Source organism: Bubalus bubalis, chromosome 21 (genome assembly GCF_019923935.1).
Source record: "Bubalus bubalis isolate 160015118507 breed Murrah chromosome 21, NDDB_SH_1, whole genome shotgun sequence".
NCBI classification, from domain to species: domain Eukaryota; kingdom Metazoa; phylum Chordata; class Mammalia; order Artiodactyla; family Bovidae; genus Bubalus; species Bubalus bubalis.
The window spans coordinates 43,022,442-43,036,762 of record NC_059177.1 but is presented as its reverse complement, the minus strand read 5'-3'; the positions used below and the strand labels follow the sequence as shown (position 1 = coordinate 43,036,762).

The window sequence follows — 14,321 nt, the reverse complement described above, 5'->3', positions numbered from 1 at the left end:
GAAGATCATGCGTTTCATTCCCCAAGAGAATGAAGGAAATGAGCTAGTTTTTAGGATCCCCTGTTTTTGTCACTTGGATGAGGAAACTGGTCCGCTTAATCTAGGCATCAGTCTCTGCAGTCACTCTTAAACCAGCAGGAAGCCAGCCCTGACATCTGGTCCTTTCTGCTGTGATCGCATACCATATCCCTTCTCCTGGAAACTGATGAACTCGGAAATGGTCCACCCCAGAGAGCACCTGGGGTGTGGAGCCTTCTGTGTGTGGGTGGGAGGACAAGGAGGCAGGAGACAGTGGGGAATTCTGCCAGGTTTGGGGATTTGGCAGCTAGCTGTCCCTGGACACACCCAGATTCCAGCTCGCCAACAGCTCTGATGGGCGTTAATTAAAGTCAAGTCTGGTTTGAATAACATAATTTTTAAGGCAAGTTTTGCTATATACAATTTAACACACCAAATACTAGCACTGTATTGCCAGAAAAGCAGTTGCAGATCTGCTGGATGGGTCAGTCTTTGGACTGAAAGGACAGAGTTAAGCCATGATTCAATCTGATATTAGTTAATGTTTGTTAGAGTTGTGTGGCCCCGTGAAAGGAAGGTTTTGCAAGAACTGTAGGATTTCAGTCCAAGTAAAATGGCTCTTGGGGCTTCCCTGGTGTCTTCCTACTGGTAAAGAATCTGCCTGCCATGCAAGAGATGTGGGTTGGATCCCTGGGTCAGGAAGATCCCCTGGAGAAGGAAAAGGCAACCACTCCAGTAATTTTGCCTGGGAAAATCCATGGACAGAGGAGTCTGGCAGGCTACAATCCATGGCGTTGCAGAAAGTTGGACCCGACTTAGTGACTAAACAACAACAACAAAATGGCTTTTAGAGATTTGGGCAGGAAGATGAGAAGATCTGAAAAACAAAAAAGTACAAAATCCAGTCAATTTATAAACCAAGGTAGGATTTGCAGACTTTGACATGGAAAAGTCTTCTGTGAAGAGAGGAAGTAATAAGTTGAAGGCAGTGTTGGGATCTCCAGACCACTCCCTCTTGAAGTGATGGGCGTGTGATCATAGTCACAGGGAAGAGCGTGCAAGTATCACCAACATGCATCCAGTCAGCATCCTGGCCAAATCACTAGCCAAGCACACCCAGGCGTTCTAAGGAGATAATCCCAAAGTGTTGAATACGTGGAAGGAAATAATGACTTCCTGAACTGGTGGGGATGTTAATCTCCCCGTTGGCCACAGTCCAGACCTTAAGCCTGGTTGAATCTCTGGTGAAAAGCTGGTGGTGATTGTCCTCCTTGGTGAGTGGGTATCTTCCGACCAGAGGAAGGTTGAGAATTCAGTGGGTACAGTTTTTTGTGTCTTTCAAGAAGGAATTTCTACATATGTGGTATTTTATGACCTTGTAACATATAAAAGATTTTAACCTATTAAACTGGCAGTCTTGTAACTGCAACATAAAATGTGCAATTGAGGGAATGTATTTAGATTTGTAACTCTTATTTGAAACCTTCCTAAGTTTCTGTACAGTTCTGGAACATTTATAAGAATTCTGGGTTAACAGTGTTTTATAAGTTGAATGTATTAGGATTATTTGGTGTTAAAAAGGGTGGCTTTTTTTTTATTTGGATAACTGAAGAACTTTACAAGGAAATAGATGTATAAAAGAAGTTTAAAATGTTTGTAAATGGGTCTATAACCCCTTAGAGGTAATTATTTAAGTTTGTTGGATATAGAGTTGCCAGACTTAGCAAATAAAAATACAGAGCACTAAATCAATTTGAATTTTAGATAATTCAAATTTAGTTAGGCAGCATGTATTTTACCTGGGAATCTTAGCTGGACTTATCAATGAAATAAAAAACCTTTATATGTCGAACTTAAAAGCATGACATTGTCTAAGGCAGTAATCACCCTGCCAGGGTCCTGGGAAAGGTGTTCATTCTCAGCATCAAAAGTAACCTAACCTATAGGATCAGAGAGTAAATTAATGTTTTTGCCTTTTTTAACTTTGATAATTTGAATATTAATTTGAAAAATAAAGGAACCTCTGAATAATGGTTTCTCTATATAGATGCTGCCCTTAAGGACGTCAAAAAAAATCAGATGAACAGATGAAGAGTTTGACCCCTTTTTGTAATTAGCACTTGAACTTTTTAAAAAAAGTATCTGGTAGTAAAATCTTGAATCAAATTTAACTGAATCAGGGTAAGTGCGGGGCTTCGCTGAGTACCTTCTGTTTCATCTCATTACATGCTTCCCCAGACCCTTACCATGGTCCCTCTGTTTTGCAGGTGAGCAAACTGAGGCTTGTGTTCGAAGATACACAGCTAGCATGTGGCAAAGCTGCGATTTGGTCCTACTCGTTCTCACTCCAGACCAGCATTCTCCCCCACCAAACCAGGCACACCAAACTCAATAGGAAACCTGTAGGTCAGGGGCTGTGAGGAGGAAAAAGAGAACTTCCAGGTTTTATTGTATACCCTTGGGTACTGTTTGAATTTTCTTTTTTAAATAAAAGCATGTACTTGTTTAGTAATTAGACAAAGTGCTAAAAAGCTCTTTATTCTTTTAAGTCGATTAAACAGTGCCCATGCCAACATGCCCTTCTGGGTCAGCTTAGCCTCAGATGACTCTCAGCCAACCCCAGGAGTTCCTGATAAATATGAGGGGCTGGAGTGACAAAGCTGCACTGGTGACCAGGCACAGCAGAGACCCTCTGCTTTTCCTTCTGCTGGGCTCCAGTGTTGGGAAGTGGAAGTTTGAGACTGTCTCTTCCAGAAGCCTGGAGCCTGGAAAGAAAGGCAGACACTGGCCTGACCCACACTGAACACTCTGAGGTGTCCTTCCTTCTGCTATTCAGTGGCTATGGATGACATTTCCTGTGCTTGTACTTCCAAGCAGTAGGGTATAGATGCTCCTGAAAAAAAAGGATATATATATATCCCTCCTTGGAGATTTATAATACACGTTAGCATATTAAATGTCCTAAAAAGTCCTGCAAAGCTGGAACAAAGCTGCTTAACTATGTTGGAACAGTATGTCCTGAATTTATTGTCCATGGAACCCTTTATTCACATAACTCCTTTTAGTATCTTGAGCTCCATCCACGTTGGGAAGCACCATCCTAATTGAGAAGGGACGATCGGATTCCTTCAAAGACTTAAGCTCTAGTCCTTGTCAATAGACCCTACTGAAGATTTGCACATGTGTCATGTGAATGGGCAGATGTGAGGATCGGAGGATGAGACACGTGGCCCCAGACACCACCGGCAGCCACGGCCATTCACCATGGGTGCTGGTGGGGCGGGAGTCAGTGGAGACAAAGGACGCCTTAGAGTTTGAGGAAGGCAACATGGGGATTCCAGGGGGGGTGAAAGTGTCACAAGTCAAGTTATCCAAAAGCAGCAAAAAAGAAAAGAGGCGCCAGTGGGAAAGTTTTTACTCTTGGCAGGTGACATCCTCGTGACTCAAAAACAGGTGTTTCCAGTGACTAATGCCATTCCGTGTGTAATAAGGAGTGTGTCCTAGTAATGATCTCGTATAGCATGCAGACTGCTCCAGTCATTATGTTTCACAACCAGCCTGGGGATTGGGGCAGGAAGCGTGCATTTTATGTAAGGTTGCATAACTGTGACAGATCACACCTTTGTATGATGGTTTCCAACTGGTGAAGCAGGCTCTGGTTTGGACCTCACACAGCGTCTTCCACACCAGGCTGTGTCTGGACCTCAAGCAGGTTGCTCTCAGAAGGCAGTCAGTGCTCTGACTAGAACCCTTCAAAGGCTCTTTGTTTGACATAAAGACCAAACTCCTTGTGGTGGCTTCTACCTACTCACCCCTTCAAGGTCACATCCTCTTATTTTCTTCCCCCGCTGGCCTCCCCTCACACTGCCTGGCTTTCAGTTCCCGCCGCTGGGCCTTTGCACAGCTGTTCCCTCCATCTGCAGGGCTCTTCCTTCCTTCTACCTCTCAGTCTCAGCTTAAATGCCATTCTCTCCCTGGCCCCCCTCAGCCCATGAGGAGCTTCCCTCTTATTCTCTTTCATGGAACACAGGTCTTTGCTTCATGGTATCTGTGACGATGTATTATTACCTATGAGCGTGTGTGTTGTCTGTTGTCTCTCCACCCCACCCCCGACAGTTCTCACAGGCAGGGACACCTTCATGTGTCTGTGCTGCCTGGGACAGGACTGGGCATGTAGCAGATGCTCAGTAAGCCTTTGCTGAATGCATGATATAATCCTCTGACTGACTCTGGAGCCTAGCTTCTCTACCACCCATGGGAGGGTTTTGAGCCAGGGTAACTCAGGTCCCTGGATAACCAAGGGAGACCCCAGGCCACTGAGACAAAAGAAATAATAACAGCAACCACTCCATACCATCTGCCTTTCTCAGAGCACTGGGTGCTAAATTATCACATAACTCCCTGACCTTGCGAGCAGAGTGGAGCAGGATTCTCACCCTTGGTACTAATGCTATCGGAGGCCAAAAAGTTCAGTGTTGTGGGGACTGCCCCGTGCATTATAGGATGTTTAATCTCATTCTTAGCCTCTATCCGCTAGATGGCAGTAGTACACCCCCCCACCCGGAGTCACGACAAGCAAACATGTCTCCAGACATTGCCAAATGCTCCCACAAAGGTGATCCCACAAAGGAGATCACCCTATGTTGAGAATGCTGGAGGTTAAAGCATGCATCATTTCATTTATAGCTGTTCAACCTCAGGCAAGTGTCTAAACCTCTCTGTGCCCATTTCCTCACTTTTGAAAATGGGGATGATTATAGCTCTTACATATTAGAGCTGTAAAGATTTTGTGAGTTTATAGCTAAAGGGAAGACTCAGCACAGTGTCTGGCCCTTAGGGGTATTCTATTAGGATGATACTCTATCTTCAGAACAAACTGTGCAGATAAAGGATTGCCATTCCCACTTAACAGATGGGAATACTGAGACCTAGAGATAAAGAAGTCAGGCCCCAGTTGCTGATAGTGAAGTGACATAAAAGGCAGGAATTCAGGTTCTCAGGACTAATTCCCTTTGCCAGATCATGTGGGTATAAAATGGTCCATTAACTCCAGACCTCATGTGACCAGTTGCAAACTCTGAGCTGGTGGTATTGGAATTAGTGGGTTAGATTCACCAGGGTGGGGCTAGCGTGAGGCAAATGAGGCACTGGCTTGGGTGCAAACTTTAAGGGGGTGCCGAACAACTCAGTAATCAAGATAAATAATATTTTATGCATTGTTTTGAATAATTAATTTTAAGAATTATTCAAATTAATGCAGATACATCTATAATGATCAAAGTATCAAAATCTTAAAGACAAGATCCAACCTTGCATTTTTATGATTCTTCCTCATTCAACTCACGCTGAGCCTGCTCCTGGGATCTGCAGATCTGTGCACTCAGTGGGCACACTTGGGAAGGATGACATTGGAGAAAATAGCACCCTCTTTTGGCTGGTAGTGAGCACTGCTCCTTTTCCAGGGAGCCAGTTCCCCTTCTTTGCCCCTTGAAGCAGCAGCATCTCCATGCTGGAAGAGTCTCTTCTGGCAACACAGTGCTTTTTGCCATGATGCTTTAATGAGGCATCTAGGCTAAAAAGTAGGAGGCAGGTCAAATGATGCTGTTGGAGCCCCAGGCCCACCACTTCCTACTGCCCTTTGCTCTGAGCTGGGTCCTGTTGCTTTTCTTGTTACCATCTGTGTGGACATGCCCTATGACCTGTCTCCATTTCTATGGAATATGCTAAAAGCTGCCTGTTAATGGCACCCCACTCCAGTACTCTTGCCTGGAAAATCCCATGGACGGAGGAGCCTGGTGGGCTTCAGTCCATGGGGTCGTGAAGAGTCGGACATGACTGAGCGACTTCACTTTCACTTTTCACTTTCCTGCATTGGAGAAGGAAATGGCAACCCACTCCAGTGTTCTTGCCTGGAGAATCCCAGGGATGGGGGAGCCTGGTGGGCTGCCGTCTGTGGGGTCGCACAGAGTCGGACACGACTGAAGTGACTTAGCAGGCAGGCCTGTTAATAGAAAGTTGGCTTTTCCAGCCTCACCATGAAAAGGGACAGTGAAGAAACAGGGCCAAGGGGCAGTGGGAAACAGGACCAAGAGGCTTCTCACAGCTGCTGACTGGTGAGCAGGGAGCTGGCTGCTTCCTTAACTGCAGTTTCTTACTCTTCTTTTAAAGGTTTGGTAGCTTCGTTTTATTTATGTTTTACTTTTTACTTTGAAATAATTTCAAACATGCATGAAAGTTGCAAAAAAAGCCCCCTCGCTTACATATCCTTCATCCAGATTTACCAGCAAACTTTAGCCACAATCACTTTTTCATCATTCGTTTTCTCTAAACATATATTATTTTTTTCTGAAGCTTTTGAGAGTAAGTTTGGGACATTATGACCTTTTACGGTAAACCTAAATCCTGTAGGGTGAATTCCCAAGAATAAGTACATTCTCCTACATAATCACAGGACAATTATAATTATAAAATATTATAGCAATTATAAAACTTGAAAGTTTAGCAATTACATATTATTACCTAATCTACAGACCTTATTGAAATTTTACCAATTATTCTAATAATGTCCTTTACAGCAGGATTTTCTTTCTGATCTGGAAGCCAATCTAAGATTAAGCATTGTTCCTAGCAGGCTTGTCTCCTTGGTCTCTACTGTGTCTTTCATATCCTTGACATTTTTGAAGTGTACAGGCCAGTTATCTTGTTGAAGCTCCCTCAATTTAAGTTTGTCTGAGGTTTCCCCAAGATTGCAATCATCTGATGCATTTTGGGCATGAATACTATGTATGTGTCTCATAGAATTTTGTTTTTATATTTATTTTTATTTATTTATTTTGGCTGCAGCGGGTTTTACTTGCAGCAGGTGGGATCTTCAATCTTTGTTGCAGCATGCAGCATCTTTAGTTGTGGCTTGTGGGATCTGGTTCCCTGACCAGGGATGGAACCCCAGCTCCGTGCATTAGGAGTACGGAGTCTTAGCTACTGGACCACCAGGGAAGTTCCTCTTGGAATGTCTTAAATGAGCTTTTCCTTGTGTTCACAGGGCAGCTATGTGATTCTGAGACACAGGAAGTAGATTGATTTAAAAGCTCTTACTAACAGTTAACATTTATTGAGCACTTGCTGTTTGACACTCCTCTCAGCATTTGTTGATTTGGGGGTTTTTCTCCCCTTGAAACAATATTATATGTGATGCTTATGTTGAATCACAACAATATAAAACAATAATAGCAGTTACAGACCCTGTTAGGGTGTAGAGGGTATTAAGCTCTATTTTAGGCCCCGTATTATACATACTCTTTACATGTGTGTGTGTTGTTGATAAGGTCGTATCCGACTCTTTCATGACCCCATGGACTGTAGCCTGCCAAGGTCCTGTGTCCATGTGATTTCCCAGGCAAAAGTACTGGAGTGGATTGTCATTTCTTTTTCCAAGGGATCTTCCCAACCCAGGGATTGAACCCGGGTCTCCTGCATTGTCAGGCAGATTCTTTCCCACTGAGCCACCAGGGAAGCCCCATCTTTACGTATTCAGTTCAGTTCAGTTCAGTCGCTCAGTAGTGTCTGACTCTTTGTGACCCCATGAACCGCAGCACGCCAGGCCTCCCTGTCCACCAACTCCTGGAGTCCACCCAAACCATGTCCATTGTGTTGGTGATGCCATCCAACCATCTCATCCTCTGTCATCCCCTTCTCCTCCTGCCCTCAATCTTTCCCAGCATCAGGGTCTTTTCCAATGAGTCAGCTCTCCGCATCAGGTAGCCAAAGTATTGGAGTTTCAGCTTCAGCATCAGTCCTTTCAATGAACACCCAGGAGAGATCTCCTTTAAGATGGACTGGTTGGATCTCCTTGCAGTCCAAGGGACTCTCAAGAGTCTTCTCCAGCACCACAGTTCAAAAGTATCAGTTCTTCAGCACTTAGCTTTCTTTATAGTCCAACTCACATCCATACATGACTACTGGAAAAACCATAGCCTTGACTAGATGGACTTTTGTTGGCAAAGTAATGTCTCTGCTTTTTAATATGCTGTCTAGGTTGGTCATAACTTTTCTTCCAAGGAGCAAGTGTCTTTTAATTTCATAGCTGCAGTCACCATCTGCAGTGATTTTGGAGCCCAGAAAAATAAAGGCAGCCACTGTTTCCACTGTTTCCCCATCTATTTGCCATGAAGTGATGGGACTAGATACTAGGTTTTTAAAGCCTCCCTACAACCAAGTATTACTACTATCCTCAATTTGCTGTAAGGAATTAGAGTCCCAGAGAGGGTGATTCACTTGCCACAGATCTCACAGCTAGTAAGGGGCACAGCCAGGACTGTTTGACACCAGAGTCCGAGCACCTGGTCAGTCTCCTGTACCATGTCTTTCCTGGTACATAGCAGTGACATGGCCCCATCAGTACTCCATCTTAGAACACCAAGAGCAATCCACGTCCTCCTCCCCTGACTCCCTGTAAATATGGAGCTTTCCTCCATTTTCTGAGGCCTTCTGCTTACTCCACACAGAAGCCACATGAGAGCTTGGGAGACACCCCAGGCTGTGAGTAGGGGACCTGAGTAGGTGTGTGGTATTCTCTAGGGGCAGATACCCCTTTTGGGTCATCACGCATTAGGCAATTATTTATAAACCATTGAAAACCACATCAATCATAGAGACAGGGTGAGGAGGGTATTTATGAGCAGAAGGTGTCAATCTTTAACCAATTAGTGATTCATGAGTGTCACAAAGCAGAAATCCCATTTAAGACTGGAATTGTCCCCGCACAGGCAGAACCTGCTCCAGAGTCATCCCCAAACTGGATTTAGATGCAGGCCAGTCATTCATAGCACATGGCCTTAAGAAATCAGCCTTCTAAGTGTGCAAGGGGTACAAAGATATATAAGGCAGCTTCCGCCCTTGAGGGACTTAAAAATCGATACTTAATGGGATTCACCTTCGGTTTCAGTGAGTATTCTGTGCCTCTGAGCTATCATTCTATATCCTGTGGCCACAAAACTGTCATGATTTTGAATTACCAATGTAAATCTGGGACCCAAACCTTCTTGAGTCCCATTGGCCACCATTTTATCTGGACTATTGTGATTTCTCTGACCATAGAATCACGGAGGGTGGTCAGCAATTCTGGTTGGCCCGAAACTGAGAGGAGTGGGGTGGTATTCAGTGTAAAGACAGGGAAAGTCCCAAGCAAATCAGGATGAATTGGTCACGCTGATGTTGGGAACAGGCATGGCAGGAGGGGAATGAGTAGGTGGGAGAGGAATTATAGTAGCCGACACACTTATTTTGTTAAGAATTTAGAAACACTGAGAAGAAATATATGAATTAAATACTTTATTACCCCTGTTTCACAGAGGTTTAAACTGGGACCCAGAGAGAGTAACTTGTCAGAAATGCACATTTAGTAAATGGTAGTCAAGCCTTCCAGAGAGCAATCTGTGTTTTCAACCATTACTTTGCACTGCCTCAGAGGTCTCACGTGTAAACATGATGCAGATAAAGTCTCAAAAAATATATTTTAAAAGTTGTCCATTTCTGTGAAGCTCAAGAAAATACAGTGTCTCTGAATGCCTAAATTGCTACTTAAATCACGAATTCCTTTTGGGGAATAAAGAGCATGCAATTTTTTAAAAAGTAAAAAGAAACCATATTGCAAATTAATTCTCAGATTGGAAGCAGACTCTGCTGGAAACAGAAGTGAGCGGAAGTTGCGTTTCCATAGAGACCCAGTCACATCCAACTCGGCAGTGATCACATGACATGTAGCCACAGTGATGTGGAACTGCCATCACTAAAACGAGGCTCAGCAAATGCTTGGTTTGGCTCGATCATCTTCGTAGCCCTGTGAGGTTGATGCCATTATCAGTTCTTCATCATCGTTTCCTGTCTGTACATGAAGAAACTCAGGTTTACAGAGAGAGTTAATAGATGGTACAGTAGGCTTCATGAAACCAGAGCCCACCATCTTCACTAGAAATGTGTTCAAGTGATCAGACACCCAGATCTATTGTTTCCTCATCTGCACCACCATCTGTGGGTTCTTGCTAGCCCAGCAGTCATTAGTCACAATTCAGTACCTACATCCCTGGTGTCCCTGGGGTGTTACATCTCCCCTAATCTAGCCACGTGGCTCAGGCTAGATAGGAAAGGGTTTCTTAAACAAGACATAAAAGGCCACTAAATAGAAAGGATAATTTAACTAAATTAAAATTAATGTTTTTTTAATTCCAAAATACTAAATAAAGAGATGGACTTCCACGATGGCTCCAATGGTAAAAAAAAAAAAAAATAAAAATCCACCTGTAATGTGGGAGACCTGGGTTGGGAAAAATTGCTCAAGCCTGTTAATCTTGGACATGAAGATTAAGATTGCAGTGAGATGCCATCTTTTGCCCACCAGATTGAAAAAGCCTTATTGTGTCAAGTGCTGGAAAGATCCTAAAGATATTCTCTTATATTGTCTTCTAAAAGTTTACAGTTTTGCCTTTTATATTGAAGTCTTAATCTATCTTGAATTACTGTGGGAGAAGTGAGAATCATTAAATTCTGTTTTTTGCAATATGAATAATTAATTGTTTTAGCAAGTTTTACTTAATTGTCTTCCTTTCCCTGGTGATCTGAAATGACAGCTTTGTCATAAACCAAGTTACCCTCTGTACATAAGTATGTTTTTCTGTTTTTTGTTTCATTAGTGTTCTTATATATCCTTACCTGAATACATGGGCTTTCCAGGTGGCTCAAATGGTAAAGAATCCACCTGCCAATGCAGGAAACTCATGTTCAATTCCTGGGTCAGGAAGATCCCCTGGAGAAGGAAAAGGCAACTCACTCCAGTATTCTTGCCTGGGAAATCTCATGGACAGAGGAGCCTGGTGGGCTACAGTCTGTGGGGTTGCAAAGAATTGGGCACAACTAAGCAATAACAGCCTGAATACATACTGTCCTAATAACTGTACAATTTAAATAAGCTTGATAGCTACCTTTTCTTCTTCATTGGGAGTATTCTGGCTTTTCTTGGACCTTTGCTCTTTGAATAAATCTTGCAATCAGCTCATCTTTCTTGAAAAGCCCTGTTGAGATTTTGATTAGAATTACTTCTGATTTTGAAGTAAGTATTCCTAATTTTTCATTATTCAGGCTCATATTTGCTGGAGGTTTTTGGTAGATGCCATTTAACTAGTTAAGGAAGTTCTCCACTTAGTTTACTATGAGTTATTGCCATGGGGGACTGTTGGATTTTATGTTAAAATTTTGCAACTATTTACAAGATCTTATAATTTTCCTTTTTTGTGTTGATGTGGTTAACTACAAGAATGTTTTCCTAACTTGTTATGAAGTATCATCCTTTTACGTGTTGCTGGACTCAGCTTACTAGTATTTTACTTAGGATGTTTACTTCTGTGTGTTTGAGTTATTTATGAGTCATAATTGGTCTGATTGTTTTGGCATCAAATTTAGATTGGCATCATTAAGTGAGTTGGGAATATGTTTTCTCTTTCTATTTTCCAGAGAAACTGATGAAAGAGTAGAATGATCTATCTATCCGTTCAAAGTTTAGATATGCTTCCAAACTTTCTTAATATTTTTGGACTTAATGTTTTCTTTTGATTAAAGATTTCATCCATTTCCTTAGTAATAAATTATATATTTTCTGTAGTTTAGAACTGACATATTTTGTTGTTGAATTGAACTCTTTATCATTATATAGTGATCCTCTCCATTCTTAATAATTTGTTTTGTTAGTCTATATTCAGTTCAGTCGTTCATTTGTGTCCAACTCTTTGTGACCCTGTGGACTGCAGCACACCAGGTCTCCCTGTCCATTGCCAACTCCCAGAGCTTGCTCAAACTCATGTCTGTTGAGTTGGTGATGCAATCCAACCATCTCATCGTTTGTTGTCCCCTTCTCCTGCTTTCAATCTTTCCCAGCATCAGGGTCTTCACCAATGAGTCAGTTCTTTGCATCAGGTGACCAAAGTATTGGAGTTTCAGCTTCAGCATCAGTCCTTCTAATGAATATTCAGGACTGATTTCTTTTAGGATGAACTGGTTGGATCTCCTTGCAGTCCAAGGGACTCTCAAGAGTCTTCTCCAACACCACAGTTCAAAAGCATCAATTCTTCGGCACTCAGCTTTCTTTATAGTCCAACTCTCATATCCACATATGACTACTGGAAAAACCATAGCCTTAACTAAATGGACCTTTGTTGGCAGAGTAATGTCTCTGCTTTTTAATATGCTGTCTAGGTTGGTCATAGCTTTTCTTGCAAGGAGCAAGCGTCTTTTAATTTCATGGCTGCAGTCGCCATCTGCAGTGGTTTTGGAGTGTTAGTCTATGTTATCTAATACTAATTTAGCTACACTACCTTTCTTTTGGATGTTTATCAGGTGTATAACTTTCCGCACTTTTACTTTCAACTTTTCCAAATTCCTATGTTTTAGGAGTACCTCTGGAAACAATGCCTCTTAGACTTTTTTAACATTCAACTTGACAACTTCTGACTTTTAACTGATGTGTTAATTTATGTTTATTGTGATTATTAGTATATCTGGCTTTATTTTTACTATCTTTTTTTTGGGGGGAGTGTCACTTTTTAATATACTTCTTTTGGGTTGATTGACTTTTTGTTGTTGTTGACTTATGTCATTTTCTTCCTTCTATTAGTTCAAAAGATATATATGTATGTACATATGTACATATGTACATATATAGATATATGTCTTACTTTAGTGAATACCACTGACTTTTAAACATACATTTATTAATGAAGGCGAAAATTAATGTACTAATTCACTTTCTACACAGATGCAAAGGCATTAGGATACTTTAACTTCAATCACCTTTTTTCTGATTTATTGTTCCCAGCATTTTAGTTCTGACTTTGTGTTAAACGTACAAATTATATATGATTTTTTATCATTATTGTTTTCTACGGAGAGTTTTGTTTTGATTTGACCATATTTACCTGTGTCTTCTCTCATATTTCTCTTTTCAGTTCGGTTCTTAATTGAGTCCAGCTTCTTCTTTCTGAAATGTATCTTAGAAGTTCAGTTAGTCAGGTCTTCCAGTTGTAAAATCACTTTGCTTTAATCTGTATCTCACTCTCATTCTTAAAATGGTGAGTATCCAATTCTCAGGTCTTTGAAGATATTATTCTACTGTTCTTTAGCTTCCAGTGTTGCCATTGAGATATCTGCTATCTAATTCCTTTTTCTTGTGAGTAATCCTTTTTTTTTCTTTCTTTTTTAAAAATCTAGCTGCTTTTAAGATCTTTTGTTTTTTAGTGTTCGGCAGTTTCACTACTAAGTTTCTTGGTTTGGATTTCTTATTATTTATCCTGCATTATATATAGGCTTCCTACATCTGTGGAGTCACATGTTTTTTATGCTTTGGAAATTCTCAGCTATTACTGCTTCACACTTTGCCTCTCCTTCCTTCTCCCCTTCTTTGATGATTAAATGGAGTTTTAGATCTTCTCAGTCTATCCTGCACATTCCATATCTTTTTTCATATTTTTTATGTCATATCATTCTTAGTTGATATATCTGACTAATTTCTCCAGAGATGTCTTCCTGATCAGTATACTTGGTTAATCATGACCTGTGAGAATACTGGGAGCTCTCTTATAGAGAGCATCCTTATTTGTGCTTGGAGTGAGGAAATGCTGCTCCCCCAAGGCTGCTCTAAGCATTCGAGGGTCCTGAGAAATGTGGGCTCTCAGGTGCCGCTTCTTCAATTTCGAGCTCAAGTATTAGTCTCCCAGTATTGTTTATGGATCTGCTGTACATATTTGGTCTGGGGACAACCATGTGTTTCACTTTTATTTACTGCTCTCTGCCCCCTACTCTTTAGTGTTTTGAGAAAGGTGCCTCAGAATAACTGGTCTACCATATGCTGAGATACCATTTGAATTTTAAAAGCCTAAAGATGGCACTGCAAAATTTCACCATGTTTTTGGCATATTCCTTATTATTGAAACAATTTTGAACCCTGATTTTCTTTCCTTTGATTTAAAATTAATGACAAGATTGGATTTCTATTTATCTAAATTAAAAAAATATATATATATCTAGGATGGAGAATTGGGGAATTTCCATTAGAAAACTGCTTCCAGTATGAAATTGTCAGATTAAAGAAAGTTGGGCCACTGTTGTTTAACCTTCTACGAATCCACTGAGCTGTGATGTTATGCAGCCTTGATTGCTTCATCTTGCCCATAAACAGATGATAAAATGTTTTGTCCAAAGCCTAGCTAAAATGTTTTGTCCAAAGTCTGTAAACAATTCCCACCAGTCTTCAGATCTAC

At 41.4% G+C, this 14,321-nt stretch overlaps 1 long non-coding RNA gene across 1 annotated transcript; it reads left to right on the top strand.

Annotated features, from left to right (window-relative positions):
* Positions 1–6: 6 nt before the first annotated feature.
* LOC123330944 lies at positions 7–2,535 on the top strand. Its single transcript, XR_006547238.2, has 2 exons — positions 7–1,292; positions 2,286–2,535. It is a non-coding gene; the product is annotated as an uncharacterized LOC123330944 (long non-coding RNA).
* Positions 2,536–14,321: the final 11,786 nt, after the last annotated feature.